The sequence below is a fragment of the Bos indicus genome, chromosome 21, assembly GCF_029378745.1.
Source record: "Bos indicus isolate NIAB-ARS_2022 breed Sahiwal x Tharparkar chromosome 21, NIAB-ARS_B.indTharparkar_mat_pri_1.0, whole genome shotgun sequence".
In the NCBI taxonomy this organism is placed as follows: Eukaryota; Metazoa; Chordata; class Mammalia; order Artiodactyla; family Bovidae; genus Bos; species Bos indicus.
The window spans coordinates 9037628-9056133 of NC_091780.1; the positions used below are offsets into that span (position 1 = coordinate 9037628).

General features: G+C 43.8%; 1 long non-coding RNA gene across 1 annotated transcript; it reads left to right on the forward strand.

Annotated features, from left to right (window-relative positions):
* Window positions 1-328: 328 nt before the first annotated feature.
* LOC139178162 (uncharacterized) lies at window positions 329-2503 on the forward strand. The gene is made up of 2 exons (XR_011562547.1): window positions 329-423; window positions 1593-2503. It is a non-coding gene; the product is annotated as an uncharacterized lncRNA (long non-coding RNA).
* Window positions 2504-18506: the final 16003 nt, after the last annotated feature.

Here is an 18506-nt window from a genome sequence, read left to right on the forward strand (position 1 = left end):
CTCCCATAGGCCGGCTGGGAGCCCCGCGACGTGCCGATTGGTTGTAAAGGGCTACTGAGTCATTTCATTGGCGCCCCCGCGCACGGGCTGGAGCAGGCCGGCAGTGCGTGATCAATGAGTGGTGACCAATCAGAGTACGCGAGCGTGCACGTGCACAGGCCGCTTATTGGCTGGGGCAAGGCACGGTCTTGGGGCCCTGACCAATAGAGAGGCGTTGCGCCCATGTGGACAGCTAGTGGGAAACAATATTTGTTAGGGAGGGGGCGGAAACAGGAATCTCCGGCTTGTGGCGTGTTAGCCGTTCCCATGGTTACAGTTGGAGGCGGGATTTCTAGCAGCCTGGGCTTAAGGGGATTCACACTGGAACGTGAGGTGGTGGCTGCAAGGGGTTTGTGGTTCTGATTACATCTGTATTAAGAGGATGTACGTGTCCTGGAAAACGAACTCAACAGTATATCCTTGTGAGATATGGGGGCCGGCCACCTCGGAATTTAGGTTCCCGAGCCCTAGCCACTCCCGCGTTTCAGAATTGCCCGCCTAAGATAGAGCTGCAGACAGTGAGACTGAAGGCTGGGGTTCTCAACCTGAAAGGACCCTAAGGAGTTCAGTTGCCCATCTCCTCTTTCAGCCTCTTTAAACGAGAATGGTAGGAATGGTCGTTCTTCCAGCTCTGAATAAGGTCATCAACCAGGCTGTTTCTAAACAAAGTCTGCCACCCGAGTTTCTGCCCCACCCTAAAGGAGTTCCTGACCCACCCTAAAGGAGTTCCTGACCTCCGTGTCATAATTCACGAAAATTTCCCGTTGCCTTGATGACTTGTTCTCATTGTCCGCAGCTCCTGTCGTCTCTCCTTAGTTTCGTTTTCTTCTTTAATCCTTCATTACTTCTCGATTCTAATTTTATTATTATTGTTATCTAACGTCTCTGCCACTATCTGGCCATGATTTTCTAACACTTATAAATTCTTCCCTTATTAAAAAAATAGCAACGTTGTGAGCGATCACGGAATGACCAATCGTATACTGAGATTTAAAAATCTTCCCTGATATCGGTGTTTCTTTTGTTTTTTAAAATAATCCCAAACTAAAGGTTGATTTTCTGCTCTAAATTTAGCGTGTTAACATGGAACTTTAATAAAGTTTTACAAGGTTTACAACTTTTATCTCTTCCTAAAGAACATGGAAAAGGCCCCAAATCCATCTCTGCATAAATTCCTGAAATAGCTGCTCTTCTCTTTTTTCCGGTTTATCTGGATTTGCCCCCAGCATGCTCTTACTCTACCACTTTTCTTTATATCCTAACCTAACCTTGTTTTCCCTGGTACCTCAGCTGGTAAAGAATCCGTCTGCCATGCAGAAGACCCCCTTTCCATCCCTGTGAGTTTAGACCAACACAATCATTAATATGGTTGATTTTAGGGTTTTAGGTGTATTATTTTATTATTTGCTTAGTTTGTGCCTGTGATGGGTGTTTCTCTATTACACCTTTCCTGTCTTTTCAAATATTCCTATATCTTTTAGTAATCTATTTAAATGTATCCACTGATTTTGAACTATATCTCTTTGTAGTGTTTTTGTTTTTGCTTTTTTAAGGGGTCAGTAATCCTGAGCGCCGAAGAACTGATGCTTTTGAACTGTGGTGTTGGAGAAGACTCTTGAGAGTCCCTTGGACTGCAAGAAGATCCAACCAGTCCATTCTGAAGGAGATCAGCCCTGGGATTTCTTTGGAAGGAATGATACTAAAGCTGCAACTCCAGTACTTTGGCCACCTCATGCGAAGAGTTGACTCATTGGAAAAGACTCTGATGCTGGGAGGGATTGGGGGCAGGAGGAGAAGGGGACGACAGAGGATGAGATGGCTGGATGGCATCACTGACTCGATGGGCATGAGTCTGAGTGAACTCCGGGAGTTGGTGATGGACAGGGAGGCCTGGTGTGCTGCGATTCATGGGGTCACAAAGAGTCGGATACGACTGAACGACTGATCTGATCTGATCTGATCTGAACCCTTTGATGCCATAGTTGGCATGTATATTACATCCACATGTATTGACAACACCATCAGACAGTGTTTACATTTTTGCTTCAGGTAATAACATGTATTTTAAAGAATCTAAGAGAAAATTTGTCTATTTTCATCTATTACTCTTTCTTTATTCGGAAGTTCCAAGTTGCCGTGGGGAATAGTTCAGGTTGAAGGATTCCTTCTAGTATTTTAGAGAAGGCCTGCTGCAATGAGTCCCCTTAGTTTGTCTGAGAAAGTTTTATTTTGACATCATTATGGAAGGATATGTGTGCTAAATATGGACTTCTGGGCTGGCAATTCTTTTCTTTTTTTTTTTTTTACATTGCCACATACCTTATTTTTAAAATTGAAATATAGTTGGTTTACAACATTATGTTGGTTTCAGGTGTACAGTGTAATGTTCTTTCTTTTAGCACTTTACAGATTTTATACTATTGCCTTCTCAGAACCTTGGTTTCTAATAAAAAACCAAACAGTCCTTCCAATTGTTCTTGCCATGGACATACATAAAGGGAATTGTTTTTCTGTCTACTTTCAAGATTTTGTCTTTATCTTAGTTGTCAGCAGTTTGATTATAAAGTGGATAGGTTTGGTTTCCTTTGAGGTTATTTTGTCTTACTGTATATTTATGTTTTTCACCAAATTTATGTTTTCTTTGATAATGTCTACCTTTTTTTCTGCATTTATCTCTTTCCCATTTCCTGTTAGGACTTAAATATGATGAATAGTAGACCTTTTGATATTGTCCCACAGTACCTTGAGGGTGATTTTTTTCAATCTTTTTTCCCTTCTGTAATAGAAATTGGATAAATTCTGTTGATCTGTTTGCAAGTTCTCTGACTTTTTCTTCTGTCACCTTCACTGTGTTATTGAGATCATCCCACGAATTTCTTTGTTTAAAATATTGTATTTTTTAGTTCTAAAATACTCACTTTAAAAAATAGTTTTTATTTCCCTGCTAAGAATATCGATCTTTTTGTTTATTTCAAGAGTATTTACCTTTGTCTCATTGAACATGATGATAATAGTTGTTTAAAGGTCTGAAAAAGTTTCTATATCGGGATAATCTTGAGCTTGACCTCTGATTGTCTTTTCCTTTGAGAATTAGTCACATTTCTGTGTATTTTGTATGTTGAGTAATTTTAGATTATACCATAAACATTTTGAATCTTATACGATTCTGAGTCCTGTTAAAATCCTCTGGAGAATGCCGGCTATTTTCTGTTGACAGGTAGTGAACCTGTGTGTGTTCAGACTGTCCTGAGCTCTCCTTCTGTGGGCAGAAGTTCCTACGTCAGTTCAGTTCTTAAAGACTTTGTTCTCCTGCTGTGGGTCTTTACCCTACGCAAGCAGCTCAGAGTGAGCCTAGGACTCTTATCAGTTCATACACAGAATTAGGGGCTACCTTTCCCTGTTCCTTTCCCCTTTATTATTTTCCCCATTTCCTGTGACTCCCAGGGGCCCCTTCATCCAGCCCTCTGGGTAGAAATCTGGTGTTCTTCTAGGAGTTGTAGCTACATGTACTGCTGTGGTTGGAGTTACTATCAAGGCCAAACAGTGAGGGAAAGGAAGGAAGAAAATGTGGTCTTCACACTCCAGGCCATAGGGTCCTCCATCCAGATGGACAGGTTTTCTCCTTGGGTTTAGGTCCTTAGGTTCCTCAGGGCAGGGCCAGGAGAAAAAAAAAGAGAGAGGAAAAAAGTCCCAAATCTATGTGACTCTATACTGATCACAATGGTTATGTAAACTAAAGTATGGAGGAGAAGAGACAAATCTTCCTTACAGAAGAATTCTCAACCTTTGACGTAGATTCTCTTCCCTCCCCTTAAGCGTGCGCTGGATTTGGTCTCTTGTCTCCAGCTGGCAAACACATGTTAGGTTAACACCACCAGTGATTAGTTATGTTGACAGAAGTTACCCTTGATATGAGAACATGAAAAAGACTCTTCACTTCTTTAATGTTCTTTGCTAAAACCCATAACTCCAGTCTAAACATGAGCAAAACATTCAGCAAACCCAATCTGAAGGACATTCTACAAAGCACCTGATGAGTGTGCCTCAAGACTCAAGGCCAAGAAAGCAAGAGAAGACCCAGAAACCCCCAGAGAACCATGGAGACATGATGACAATGAAATGTGGTGTCCTAGAATGGCACTTTCATGCGTTAGAGAGGCAATGGCAACCCACTCCAGTGTTCTTGCCTGGAGAATCCCAGGGATGGGGGAGTCTGGTGGGCTGCTGTCTATGGGGTTGCAGAGTCGGACACAACTGAAGCGACTTAGCAGCAGCAGTAGCAGCAGAATGGTGCCCACAACAGTAAAAGGACAGTAAGTTTGGAGTTTAATCAGAGTCTAAACACACCAGCATTGTTTTCTTGGTTTTAAAAAATGGAACATGTTAACATGAGATGTTAACCATGGGCTAAATAGAGTGAGGGGGCTCAGGGACTCGATACTAACTTTCCAGTTTTTCTGAAAACCTAAAGTTATTCTAAAGTGAATGTTTACTGGAAACAACAATGACAGCAACAGGGATTTCCCCCATACTCTCCAGCTTGTGAAACACCTTTTCTTAGTTCCCTAAAACCGAAGCGTTCTCTCTGAATTTTTGCGGCCTGTGTCTTCTTTGTACTTCCACACAGGGGCCACCCTTGGTTTCAAGTCAGGAGATAAAAGAAAACCCTTCACAAAGCTCACTTTTAATATGGTTTGCTTTTTAAGTTTTGACTTCCCTCCCTAAGCTACTAACTGTTATTGGTGCTCAGATACTTGCTGTTATTATTATTGTTATTATACTATTGTTATATTATTATTGTTATTTTAACCATCATCAAAGTTCTAGCTGTCATCACTGCGAGAAAGGTTATTGTATGCTGACTCCAAGTTGCCCAGTATCTTTCCTGATCCTTCAGGTCTTTTGGTGACAGTGGTTTAGTCCCTAAGTCATGTCCTACTCTTGTGACCCCATGGACTATAGCCCACCAGGCTCCTCTGTCTGTGGGATTTTCCAGGCAAGAATATTGGAGTGGGTTGCCGCAGGGAATCTTCCTGACCCAGGGATCTAACCCAAATCTCCTGCAATGCAGGTGGTCTCCTGCATTGCAGGTGGATTCCTTACTGCTGAGCCACAGGTCTTATAAAGGTAATTAAATCACTACATAAGTACCAGCTCCCATTCATTCTTGTGTCATGCACACATTCATCTTATTTTTGCCTGTTATATTCAGTTTATGCTCACCCGTACCTGGATCTTAATTTGGGGGTGGCACTGACAAGGCTGCTGACATTTGAAATGTGTTTGCTGTCTGAATTCCTGTTTCGGAGCTGGAAATTGAGTTCACAAAGCAAAGATGCCTAGGAAGTAGGAGAAGGACCTAACCTTGATTGCACACCATTGAATGCCAGTCAGGATGCTCAATGCAGGCAGTCGCATTCAGCCTGACAGTAACCTGGTGAAGGGGCGCCTTGGAATGAGGTCCAGGATTACAGGCTTGGAGCCTGAGGTTCAGAAAGATGGAGTAGCCTGCTTCATTCCATAGCCAGTAAGTGCAGGGCCAAGGTCAGAACCAAGGCCTTCCATCTTCATTAAACTGCCTTCAGTGTAAGTTAAGGGAAAAAGAAAGAAAGGAAGGGAAGAAGGATGGAAGAGAAAGGAGAAAGGAAAGAAGATGAACTTCCTTTAATAAGGAATGAGATCAGATGTTGACCACTACCAGCATGGATTCCCTACTATCACAGTGTATGGACACGTGACTATGCCGTGCTCCTCTCTGAGTTAGTGATGCTCTTTTGGACGTGGCCAGCACTGTTCTGGAGTACCCTGTCCGTAATTGCATACTCAGTCGCTTCGGTCGTGTCCAACTCTGTGTGATCCTATGGACTGTAGCCCGCCAGGCTCCTCTGTCCATGGGATTCTCTAAGACAAGAATACTGGAGTGGGTTGCCATGCCCTCCTCCAGGGGATCTTCCCGACCCAGGGATCAAACCTTCATCGTCCCCTGCGTCTTCTGCATCGCAGGCAGATCTCTTGGCAGCCACTCAAGAAGCCCACCCTGTCCATCCATGGACCTAAATTGACCCTCTGCTTTCTTCCAAAAATGATTTGTGGCAACTGCAGAGGAAATAACTGAAATGAACTTTTTTTTTTTTTTTTGCTTCAAGGAAAGTTGGGACGGAGAAGGCATATGAGGGAAGAAGGCAACTAAGGACAGGGATACAAGAGAAAATAAAACACAATTCTAAAAAGAAGTACTGCAGACAAGTTTTATTTGATTCTCCATTTTGGTGGAGAGACTGGAGTTCACATAAGGGCAGAAGGACTGTTTTGCTAAAGCTATCTTATTCTAAACAGCATAAGGATCCTGCCTTCTTCTTGCATGGTTTACACACAGGTAATGTAGTGTGTTGTGACGACAGCTGAATAGAGCAAGGAAAGTTGTCTCCTGCAGATGAACTTAATAGCAGATTACAATTCCATTATGAAAACTGAACAGGCAGATCAGAAAGCAAGGCATATGAGATAAGTAACCATTAACGATCTTAGGTAAATATAATTAGATTTGTATTGAGTGCAGGCTCGATGGGAAAAGCTCATCGTGACCCAACATCGTTCTACATGACTGCCCCCTACTCTGTCTTGGAGACGGTCACGCGGTAACAGACTCTATTGTTGATTTCACAAAACCCCTCCTTGCAAATATTTGAAGCTCAGGAAGAATTCTAATTAAATTAAGTAATAAAATTATCATGAAAGCAATGTAAATTGTAATAACATTTAAAAATCACTTTATGAACTGAGTCCAGAAAATCAAGACTGTTTTCTGGTGGACTTGTGCTTCAAACATGTGAACGGGGCCAGTCCCCTGCCCCTGCTCTGGTCCCATTCAGACCCTTCCACCACTGGAGCCCTTTTCCCTGGTCTGAAGCCATACCCACTGTTGTCAGCTTAGTATGTACATTTGTAAGCTTCCCTGGTAGCTCAGGTGGTAAAATATACATCTGCAATGCAGGAGACCTGGCTTCAATCCCTGGGTCGGGAAGATCCCTCTGGAGAAGGGAATGGCTACGCACTCCAGTATTCTTGCCTGGAGAATCCCATGGACAGAGAAGCCTGGCTGGCTACAGTCTATGCAGTTGCAGAGAATCAGACACCGACTGAGTGACTAAGCATGCACGCATGGTGTGTATATTTAGTTTTATGTGTTTGTCTTGCACACACATACATAAATTATCTTATAGTTATGGGTCTCCATCTTGTTTTTCTTCACGTTGAAGTATCCTGGAGATTTTTTTATCAGTACCTAAAGGCCTGCCTTTATGTAACGCACAATTCCATTTTGTAACAGCACCATTGTTTGTATAATCGTAGTACCCCTAATAGGCATCTAAGTAGCTTTAGATTTGGGGTTATTAGTAATAACAGTGCTGAACATCTTGTGTAAGTCTCTTGTATAAGTCTCTTGTATATGTGTACAAGTATTTCCCCTAGGATAGAAACCTTACAGTGTAGTTGCTGGGTCAAAGGATGTGTCATTTTAAATGTAAATAGATGCTGCTAAAATGTCCTCCAAAAAATTATATCCTCTTAATGAGTGGATGGATGAGTCAATTTTTTATCTTGTCAACACTAGACATAACCACTCTGAAATATTTTCCAGTCAGATGGGTGAAAAATGGTATTTCATTAGGGGTTAAATTTACCTTTTTTATGAATATGAGTGACTGTGAGTGAAACTGCATATTTTCACACGGCATGTTGTTCTGCGAGATGGCAATTCATCTTGTCCTTTTTCTCATTGAGTTGTTATTTTTTATGTATTTTGAATATTGAAACTTGGTGTTATATACTGCAAACATTTTCTCTCATCTTGTGCATTTTAGTCTTTTATAAATATTACAGACGGTTTTTATTTAAACTGAATATAAATTCGTTTGCTGTGGTCACATGTATCAGTCATTACATTATGTTATCAATTGTTTTAATCATAAAAAGACCTTCCCTTTCTTGCAACTATAAAGCCTTTCTCTATATTTTTTTTTCCTAAAATTTTCTAATTATTTTTTATCTTAAGTTCTTAAATAATCTGAGTCTCTTGTCAGGAAAAATACTTATTTTCCCCCCAAGAGATAGCTAATTCCTCCTACATAACTTATTTTGACTGGTTTATCCCCATTCTTCAGTATGAGAATATGTCTTTCTATCACACAGTGAATTGACAAAGTCCATCAGTATGTTTAAAAAGAAAAATTCTCTCTTGTACTGCTCTGTTGGCTGTGCCTACACCAAAGCAACATTTTTGTTTATTTCAGGTTTTTCTACAGTATGCTTCAGTAACTAGTAGAGTATCACTTCCTTTCTATTCTTTAAGCATTTTATTTTGGCTATTTTTATACTTGCTTTCTTCCAAAAAAAAATTTTAGAACCAACCTGTCTGATTTTCATTAAAAACTATAACAACAACTGTATATTCAATAGGGATAGCATTGGAGAATATTGAATTTATGTTAAATTGTTGTGAATGAGCAGTTTTAAACACCTTCCAGGAACTTATGTGTTCTTCAGTAAAACTGTATCTTTTCCTTCATATGAGTCTTGCACATTTTTGGTCAGGTTTATAATTTATATTTTCTCTGCTGTTTTAATGTGATAGGATTGTTTTCTTCCTATATATTTTCAGATTGCTTATTGCTAGTGCATGGGCTTCCCTTGTGGCTCAGCTGGTAAAGAATCCTCCTGCAATGCGGGAGACCTGGGTTCAGTCCCTGGGTTTCGAAGATCCCCTGCAGAAGGGAAAGGCTATCCACTCCAGTATTCTGGCCTGGAGAATTGCATGGACTGTATAGTCCATGGGGTCACAAAGAGTTGGACATGACTGACTGACTTTCACTTTCTTTCAAGAATAATAAGAATGCAGATAACACCACCTGTAGGGCAGAAAGCGAGGAAGAACTAAAGAGCCTCATGATGAAGTGAAAGAGGAGAGTGAAAAAGTTGGCTTCAAGCTCAATATTCAGAAAACTAAGGTCATGGCATCCGGTCCCATCACTTTGTGGCAAGTAGATGGGGAAACAGTGGAAACAGTCAAAGAGTAGGATTCAAACCTTATTTCTAGCATTTGCTGCGTAAAGTTGAGGAAGGGACTAAGCTCTCTGAGCTTCTGATGCTAACACCTTCCTCGCTGTGGGTCACATTATTGAATGAAAAGTGCCTGAAAGTGAAAGTGAGAGTCGCTCAGTTGTGTCCGACATGGAATTCTCCAGGCCAGAATACTGGAGTGGATAGCCTTTCCCTTCTCCAGGGGATCTTCCCAGCCCAGGGATCGAACCCAGGTCTCCCACATTGCAGGAGGATTCTTTACCAGCTGAGCCACCAGGGAAGCCCTGAAAAATGCCTGCTATCCAATAAATGCCCAACAAATGGTGGCCTTTGCGGTTCTAGGTAGAGACGGACTTTGAATCTGACAGGGCTGGTTTTGAGCCCTGGCTCTGCCACTTCCTCATGGCATGACCTTGGACAAGCCATTTGGACTCTTTAAGCCTCAGTTTCTTCAAAGTCAGGCTGGTCATAATTAAAGGATTCAGTGAGAACACATATGTGTCAGTACTTTGTAATATTTTTTTGTAATATTTCATGTGACAGTAGCTGGTAGTCATGTCACTTCTGACAGTCGTCCTTCTCAAGGCAAGAAAAACAAATGCTCTTGTTGAGATGTAGAAGAGAATATATTTTACTAGTTAACATTAAAATCATATTTGTAATTAGAACATTTAAAGGAAGCTTCAAATACTATCTGTAACCAATGAAGAATTTCAGGATTTTGGGTGTCTGGAGTTGTGGGTGTTTCAACGACATTCTCACCCAGGCCATTTTCCATAAAGATGTGTAATAAGGATCCCAGGTAATCATCCAAGCCATTTGCTCAGAGCCTCGGGTCTCACTTCTTTCTTGGACCTGAGCCACACCGGATGCTGCTTTTTGAAGACATAGTGATGCTGACTTACAGCCTTGATTTCATGTCCAAGTCACACCATCATAGATTATTTGGAGGCGGGGGATGGCAATGAAGGCATCTCAGTTGCTTGGGTTCACTATTCTAACTATCAGAGTAGAAATAATCCTTTTTTTTTTTATTCATCAAATGTAGGCTGGCATAAGAGGCATTTCGATTACTGTTGATAAAATGGATTGATTATCACAAATGTTGATTCTGAGTCAGAAATTTTTTGAAACTGGACACAGTGGGTCGCAGTGTAAGAACATTTGATTGAAGGAAAACTTATTGATTAGACTTTTTTTTTTTTCATAATATCACATCCAGGCAGATTCTCCAATCAGGCAGTGGCCGATTTGAACATCCTAGAGGTGAAGCCTGATGAACCACATCCACCAACGTGACAACCATCCATTCTAACCTTGAAACAAATTATTTTATAAAAAAGCCATTAGAAGTAATGAACTTTTCCAAGTAGAACTGTTAAGACTGCCAATTAATGCCTCCCATTCGTTGCCAATACCCTTGAGCTTTACATTTATTGCTCAGTGATTTTCAGAGAAGTAACACACTTTAAGCGTTGACTGGAAAAATCCATGTTCTCATCAAATGCATGTGGAAATGATTTGCATATACAGACCAGAGGTGGAGTTATAGGCAGGTATCTTTGGGATACTGACACTTGTTTGCAAAACACCAGATGACTCACCTGAAATTTCACAGCTGCTAGTGGTGATTCTGAGAGAGGTCAGGGGCACGTCCCCACCCTGCTTGTGAAAAACCTTTGTACATCGTATGGGGGGGGGGGGGGGGCGGCGGTGAAGGCTAAGATTCATGACTTATTGACAGGTATTTGTTAAACTTGGATTTTATATCACTGAACATAAACAGAAACAGACTCACAGACATAGGAAACAAATGTGGTTAACCAAAGGCAAAGGGGAGAGGAGGAGGAATAAATTAGGAATATGGAACTAACAGATGCAAACTACTGTGTATACAATAAGGAACACGGATAGAGCACAAAGCGTTGTATACTCAGTATCTCATAATAGGGACTTCCTAGGTGGCTCAGTGGGAAGTAATTCTCACAGGCGGTTTCAATCCCTGAGTCAGGAAGATCCCCTGGAGGAGGAAATGGCCACCCAATCCAGTATTCTTGCCTGGGAAACCCCATGGACAGAGGAGCCTGGAGGGCTACAGTCCATAGGGTTACAAAGAGTCAGACATGTCTGAGCAACTGATTTCTTTTTTAATCTTGTAATGGTCTGTAAAGAAACAAAATCTGCAAAAGTACTGAATCACTATGCTCTACACCTGAAACTAACACAGTATTGTAAACCAACTATACTTTAATAAAAACTTATTTATATTAGTATTTTTTCAGGTTTCATGTTTAGGATGTAAACAGGATTGTACATGAGGGCAAAGATTACAGATAGATTTTCTTCATCTCACTTGACCCGAGGTCGCGCACATGTGCTACCAGTACAGAGCGGGTGCCGAGAGCCACAGGGGAAGGTAGAGTAGCTAAAGGAGTGAGTACTGATTACCCCAGATCCACTGTAGGTAGTCAACCTAGAGCAGTGGTTCTAAACTTACAATGCACTGTAAAATTTTCTGGGCGCTTTCAAAATACAGATGCTTGGTGTATCACTGACCCTGCTCAGAGTGGCAATTGTCTTGCTGTTCATACTGTTGGCTGAACCCAGGGTAGGCAAGGTGCGAGCTGAGAGGCTGGAAGAAGACTTGAGGAGCCATAGGGACTGCAGACACGTTTCTTCTCTCCTAGCTGGCCTGGCAGCCTTAACACAGCCTCTCTCCTGGCTGATGCAGCAGCCACAGCATAAACATAACGTAGCCATAACATAACCTCACATGACATAGTCATGGGGTCACTCCAATGTAGCCCCAGTGCAGCATCAGGCAGGGCTTTCATGATAACGTTCATACAGGGGTACTGGACAGATCCTAGCCCACAACCAAGTGAGCACCTCGTGATGCACGTGTGAGGTGCTAGAAATGATCTCATCTGTTACATAGTCATTATTTGCAAAATGTGGAGCAGGAGAGCCTGAACATACCATCTTGGCTCATTTGCTCTCTCCCTACACTTGGGTTCCACCCAAACAAATTGAATCAAAGCCTCTGGCCTTGTCACTGATGTTTATTGTGAGCCTTCCCAGAAATCCCAGCTTAAATCGCATATCTGGTGCAAGGACCATGGCTCTGAATATTCGTTGTCTGAAAGGTGAGTTCGTTCTCATTGGAAGTGGAATACCACCTGGTAATCCTTATTTGTTTAGAAACAATGGTAGTCTCGGGGCTTAAAGTGAGGGATTCAAAGAAGAAATAAAAATGTACGGGAAGTGTCAGGCTTGAGTTCTTAACCTGAGATCCCTGAAATCATAGGGGTTCTTGTAAACCCCTGAAATTGTGTGCCAAGTTTGGAGTATATGTGGGTCTCTATGTTTAGGGGTTGGGGTGTTAGTCACTCAGTCATGTCCGACTCTTTGCAAACCCATGGACTGTAGCCCGCCAGGCTTCTCTGTCCGTGGGATGTTCTGGGCAAGAATACTGGAGTGGGAGGCCATTCCCTTTTCCAGGGGGTCTTCCACATCCAGGGACTGAACCTGTATCTCTTATGTCTCCTGCGTTGTCAGGTAGGTTCTTTTCCACTACTGCCACCAGTGATGGAGAGAGGAGGGTAAAGATTCATCCCTTAGGTCTCTCAAAAGAAGCCACAGAGGGAAAGGCACTTTCATGAAATTCATACATACACGAAGATGCACAGTGGTAAAGAAAATGTGGGAGGGTCCTGAGTACTTCCCCAAATTGTCACTTCTGCTTCTTTCACATGCTCTGATTCTTTCAGTCACCAGTTCCTTGTTCTCAGGGGACTGCTGTGGCTCCCATCTGCCGTCCTGCCCTAGAGAAAGTCATCTTTCCTTGGAGCACCTTAGCACAGCTGAGTGGGTTCCACTTCAAACTGCAAATGATGAAGTAGAACAGACAAGATGAGCCAACAGCAAAGACTGTTGATAAGATCCTTCATAACACACAAGGGTCACAGGAAGTGTCTTCTAATTCTTACCATGCTCCTGCTCCAGATGTCTGTTCCACTTTCCAGAGATCTTAATATTTGACTTCCTCCTGACCTTCTGTCTCCTCTTGGCTGGGACAGTCTTAGCTCTGGCTACCGGCAACCTTCTCATGAGCCAAAAGTCTCTGGCAGACCACTTAGAGATTCCCATCTTGTTTCTGAAATAAGGGACATCTTCACGCCTTCAGCAACCCGCAATTTCTGTCTGTTGGACGATGGCAAATAGGTTTGAATTCACATGCTAAACCCCACCAGTTGGTAAAAGCATCCTCACAAAACTTCTTAAACTGAAACATGTATGGGTATTCTGTGAGCATCTTGCTAAAATGCTGATTCTGATTCCCTCTGAGACCCCCTGTGAGTAGCAGGCTGTGGGAGAGTTCTGTTGCGAATGACTCATTGGCTGGGATCCTTTGACCACGTCTGTCCAACGGTCAAGGACAGGCTGGCGGAGCCCTGAGGTGCCCTGAATTTGCCAGATGAGATAACAGCTCTTGCACAGCCCTGCTCCTGCCTGAATGCTTTGTGGCTGCCACAGACGTCCTGCTCCGTGAGGTCCAGTTTTCCTTTTCCTTGTTTACTTGTTATACCTTCCCTTAGCACAGAGAGGAGGATCTTTATTGTCCCTACAACCCAGGAGCAGCTCACATTACAGCCCTGCCATCAGTGTGCTTCAGATCTGGCCTTGGCAGCCCTGTAAGAACTGGCTCTCTTTTGCCGATTGGATGGGTCTGGAGAGTTTCTGCTGCCCCAGCCGGCACTGTGTGACCAGAACCCCGGGTGTTCCCGAGCTTCAGTCAGACCCTTGCAGCTGTCTTGTTTCTTGCCCAGGTTGAGGCATCCACTCCGATTCTCTGCTGAGTCTGGAGCCCAGCCCTTCTGAGGGTTGACTCTGCTTCAGATACGGCTAATCCAAACCAGATGGAGTGTGAAGGTGAGATCCTGACAGCATCTAGGGATGGAACTTGGACTCTGAGCCGCAGCATTTCGCCCTGCCTCCCTGGATGCTGCCCTTAGGGGCTGGTGCCAATCCTGCCTGGGCCAGCATTAGCTCTGCTACTGCAACTTGGTGAGTCAGACGTTGTTGGGACTTGCTGTTCCAGTCCTGGAAGCTGCTGGCATGCTAAATGATTATTATTAATAGTAGTGGTATTAGTATTAATAATAATGATATAAGCGCTAACAATTAGCATTTATTGATTGCTTCCTATGTTGCAAGCTGTAGACTAAGTGTATTGCACATATTTTTTCATATAATTCTCTGAAGAACCCCATGAGATAGTTTCTCTTTTTGGCACAATCTTTGTAATAGAGAAACTGAGGCCCTGGGGGTCAAGGAACTTGCCCCAAATCACTCAGATAATGAGAGGTGGAGCGAAGACTGGAACTCACAGTTTTCATTCAGTTTTAAAGCCTGTGCTCCTAATCACTAGGACACACTGTCTCCACTGCCCAGTGCCTAAGCCCATCCCTGATTGACAGCTGCTGTAACTTCAGCAGTGAAAAACCACTAATGAGTTTCCTTTAGAAGCTGCTGAATGTCAGAGGGAGAGATGTTTGGGGGAGGCATCTGATTCTGCAACATTTGTGCTCTGGAACTCTGCATAAGCAAAGTTCTTAAAGATTCGTGGGCACACTATTTGCATATAAATGACTACTCACAGTTTAAATATCCGGGAAGGGAGTTGATACCTTCTGTCATTCCTGATTGTTTAACAAATTAATAAGGAAGCATGACCAGCTGAAAGTGGAAATCATTTCAGGCTGGGAGTGACTATAAAGCTATACTGCAGTAGATGGGCGGAGACAGCAGCCGGAAGCAGCCATATGTCAACGGGAAGCAGGAGGTGCAATGCCATCGCCTTCACAGCCTGAATATGAGTATTTGGTCCAAGTGCCAGAAACTTTGACCTCTCCTGCTCTGTGATTTCCCTGGCAGACAGTCACACTGCCGCATGGAAATGCTGCCAGACAGTGCAGTCAGCCCTTGCCAGATACACCATTTCTTTACTGATACACAATCCATCAGGCTTTTTTTTTCGGCTGTGCCATGCAGCATGTGGGATCTTAGTTCCTTGACCAAGGATCAAACCCACACCTCCTGCACTGGACTGCCAGGGAAGTCCCCAGAAAACACCATTTTAGGGTAGCTTCTATACCGTTAATTATGATTGCTTTGCATTTTTATTACAATTGTCCTTAAGGATGTTTAAAGAGTTTTCAAAGACATTTTTTAAATGCCAGTGATCATCTGAAGGATCTCCTGGTGCTTTGTTTGTGGCATCTCTTGGCCCCTAACTTTGGAAGAAATACCGGAGCTCATATAGTCCTGAGCTGAGTGCTGCCAAGGTCACTGGGTTCCTTGGCTGGGTTTCTTGATAGTAAACAGAAACTGACTCCAATTAACTTGGGCAGGGAAGAATGGGCATTTATAAGAAAGCATCTACTAGTTTACAGAAGGGATGACTGAGAACCAGACGGGAAAGGAAGTAGGAGAGCTCCAGAAATCTAGGCGTCAAGAACTGCTCAGTGTCAAGAGGAAACCATTCATCTTTCCTCTTGAGTCATACGGTCCTAGGGTGGAGAGCACTCGACGAACGTGCTGCAGTCAAGAGCTCACTCCCGGGACCAAGGCAGGGGAACACTTTGGCTGACAGACAATGCTGTTTGGGTAGCTTGACTGGCAGTACAGCCCCAATTATTACCCTCTCTTTATCCATGCCTTGTAATGACTTCACAGCTTTTTCCCTCAAGGAGGCAGTATTGTGTCTTCACCCTTGACCCTTGGCTGGCCTGCTTTAGCTGTGTTGGTGATGTTTGGGGCTTCCCTGGTGGCTCAGCAGAAAAGAATCCGCCTGCCACTGCAGGAGAGGCAGGTTTGATCCCTGGGTTCGGAAGATGCCCTGGAGAAGGAAATGGCAACCCACCCCAGTATTCTTGCCTGGAGAATCCCATGGACAGAGGAGACTGGCGGGCTACAGTCCACGGGGTCAAAAAGAGCTGGATTCGGCTGAGCGACTAACACAACAGCCATAGGTATCATCTCTGGGGATGGGCCACAGCGGGCTCATAAGCTTCTGCCCTCTCTCTTTTGGGAAGCTTCAAGTCCTGAGAACAAGTGCCCGCCAACATGGTGGGGCATGAGAGGCTGTGTGCCATGCAGAGGGGCCATCCCACATCCTAGCCACTGTGTCCATTAATTCCACTGTGCCTCAGATAGCTCCCCAGCCTCAGCAGTTCAAGGCGGCAGTCCACGATTATTACCTCACACGGCCTCTGAAGGTCAGGAGTCCACGTGCCACTTAAATGGGGGGGTTCAGGCTGGGGGTCTCTCACGAGGTTTGGACAAGATTTTGGCCGGCCCTGTAGTCATCCGAGGCCAGAACTTTCTCTTCTTTTAAGTTGCTCTTACAGGCCAAGTGGCTCCCTCACTTGGCTGGTCAGTCGGCATTACTTATTAACTAGACAACTTCCTTACTCCTCACGGGGGCCTCTCTCCCCCTCTAGGCTGCTTGTGTGTCCTAATAACAAGCCCATGCCCCTCCCAAGAGCAGACCATCCAGGAGAACAAGCTGGAAGCAGCAATGCCTTTTGTGACCTCAGAAATCCCACACCATCACTCTGCCGCATTCAGTTAGAAATGAGTCTCTACGTTTGGCCAATATTCAAGGGGAGAATTACGCTCCACGGTTCAGAAGAAAGAGTGTGAAAGAATTTTCAGACGCATCTTGAAACCAGCACAAAAAGCCAGCCTCTAATCACCTGACCAGATGACCGAAGAGGAATGGGCCCCTGGGATCAGCCAGACCAGCCCACATCAGCAGAAGGTCCCACATAAACTTAAAAAAAAAAAAAAAGTGTGTTTTATGCCACAAACATTTATAGTATACAGTTTGCAATATGTGTGTGTGTGTGTTAGTCTCTCAGTTGTGTCCGACTGTGCGACCCCATGGACTAGAGAGCTGGTCCAGCTCTTCTGTCCATGGAATTCTCCAGGAAAGAATACTGAATGGGCTGGCAGTCCCTTCAGGGGATCTTCCTGACCCAGGCATTGAACCCGGGTCTCCAGCATTGCAGGCAGATACTTTACTGTTTGAGCCGCCAGGGAAGCCTCACAGTTTGTTATGTAGCAATCATTAATTAATATACTTATTAATACCACATGCAGTGAATGGCTTCCCCAATGGCTCAGCAGGTAAAGAAGTCACCTGAAGTGCAGGAGACACACAGAGAAGGAAATGCCAACCCACTCCAGTATTCTTGCCTGAAAAATTGCAGAGACAGAGGAGCCTGGAGGGCTGCAGTCCATGGGCTTGCACAGTCAGGCATGACTGAGTGACTGAGCACACGCAGTGACAGAAGGCTAGCTCTCCAAAGAAATGTCAGACTTAGATCTACTGACATACCTGTCTTCAAGGAACGTGCAGTTCTGTGAAGGAATGACACAGGTAGGTTTCATGAAGTGAAAGGACCACAGTAGAAGCATTGCAAGGCCCAGAGTTCTGTCAGACTGTAAACTCCTCCTGCAGATGCTAAGTGATACTGTTTTTAAACTTCTTTTATGAAAGTAGAGTTGATTTACAATGTTATGTTAATTTTTGCCGTGCTGTAAAGTGATTCAGACATATATATGCTGTTGCTAAGTTGCTTCAGTCGTGTCCGACTCTGTGCGACCCCAGAGATGGCAGCCCACCAGGCTCCCCCATCCCTGGGATTCTCCAGGCAAGAACACTGGAGTGGCTTGCCATTTCCTTCTCTGATGCATGAAAGTGAAAAGTGAAAGTGAAGTCACTCAGGTTGTCTACTTGAAAGTTACACAGTTGTGGCTGACTCCTAGCGACCCCATGGACTGCAGTCCACCAGGCTCCTCTGTCCATGGGACCCTCCAGGCAAGAGTACTGGAGTGGGGTGACATTGCCTTCTCCCAGATATATATATATACACACACACACACACAAATATATGTATATATATATATGAAAAGTGAAGCTGGAAGTGAAAGTCAGTCAATCAAGTCTGACTCTTTGCAACCCCATGGACTATACAGTCCATGGAATTCTCCAGGCCAGAATACTGGAGTGGGTAGCCATTCCCTTCTCCAGGGGATCTTCCCAACCCAGGGATCGAACCCAGGTCTCCTGCATTGCAAACAGATTCTTTACCAGTTGAGCCACTAGGGAAGCCCTATATATATGTGTGTATACACACACACACACACACACACACACACACATATGTATCTCACTCTCACTCAGTCAATCATCTCCAACTCTTTGCAACCCCATGGACTATGTCCACAAGGCTTCTCTTTTCATGGGATTATCCAGGCAAGCATACTGGAATGGGTTGCCATTTCCTCCTCCAGGGTATCTTCCGGATTCAGGGATT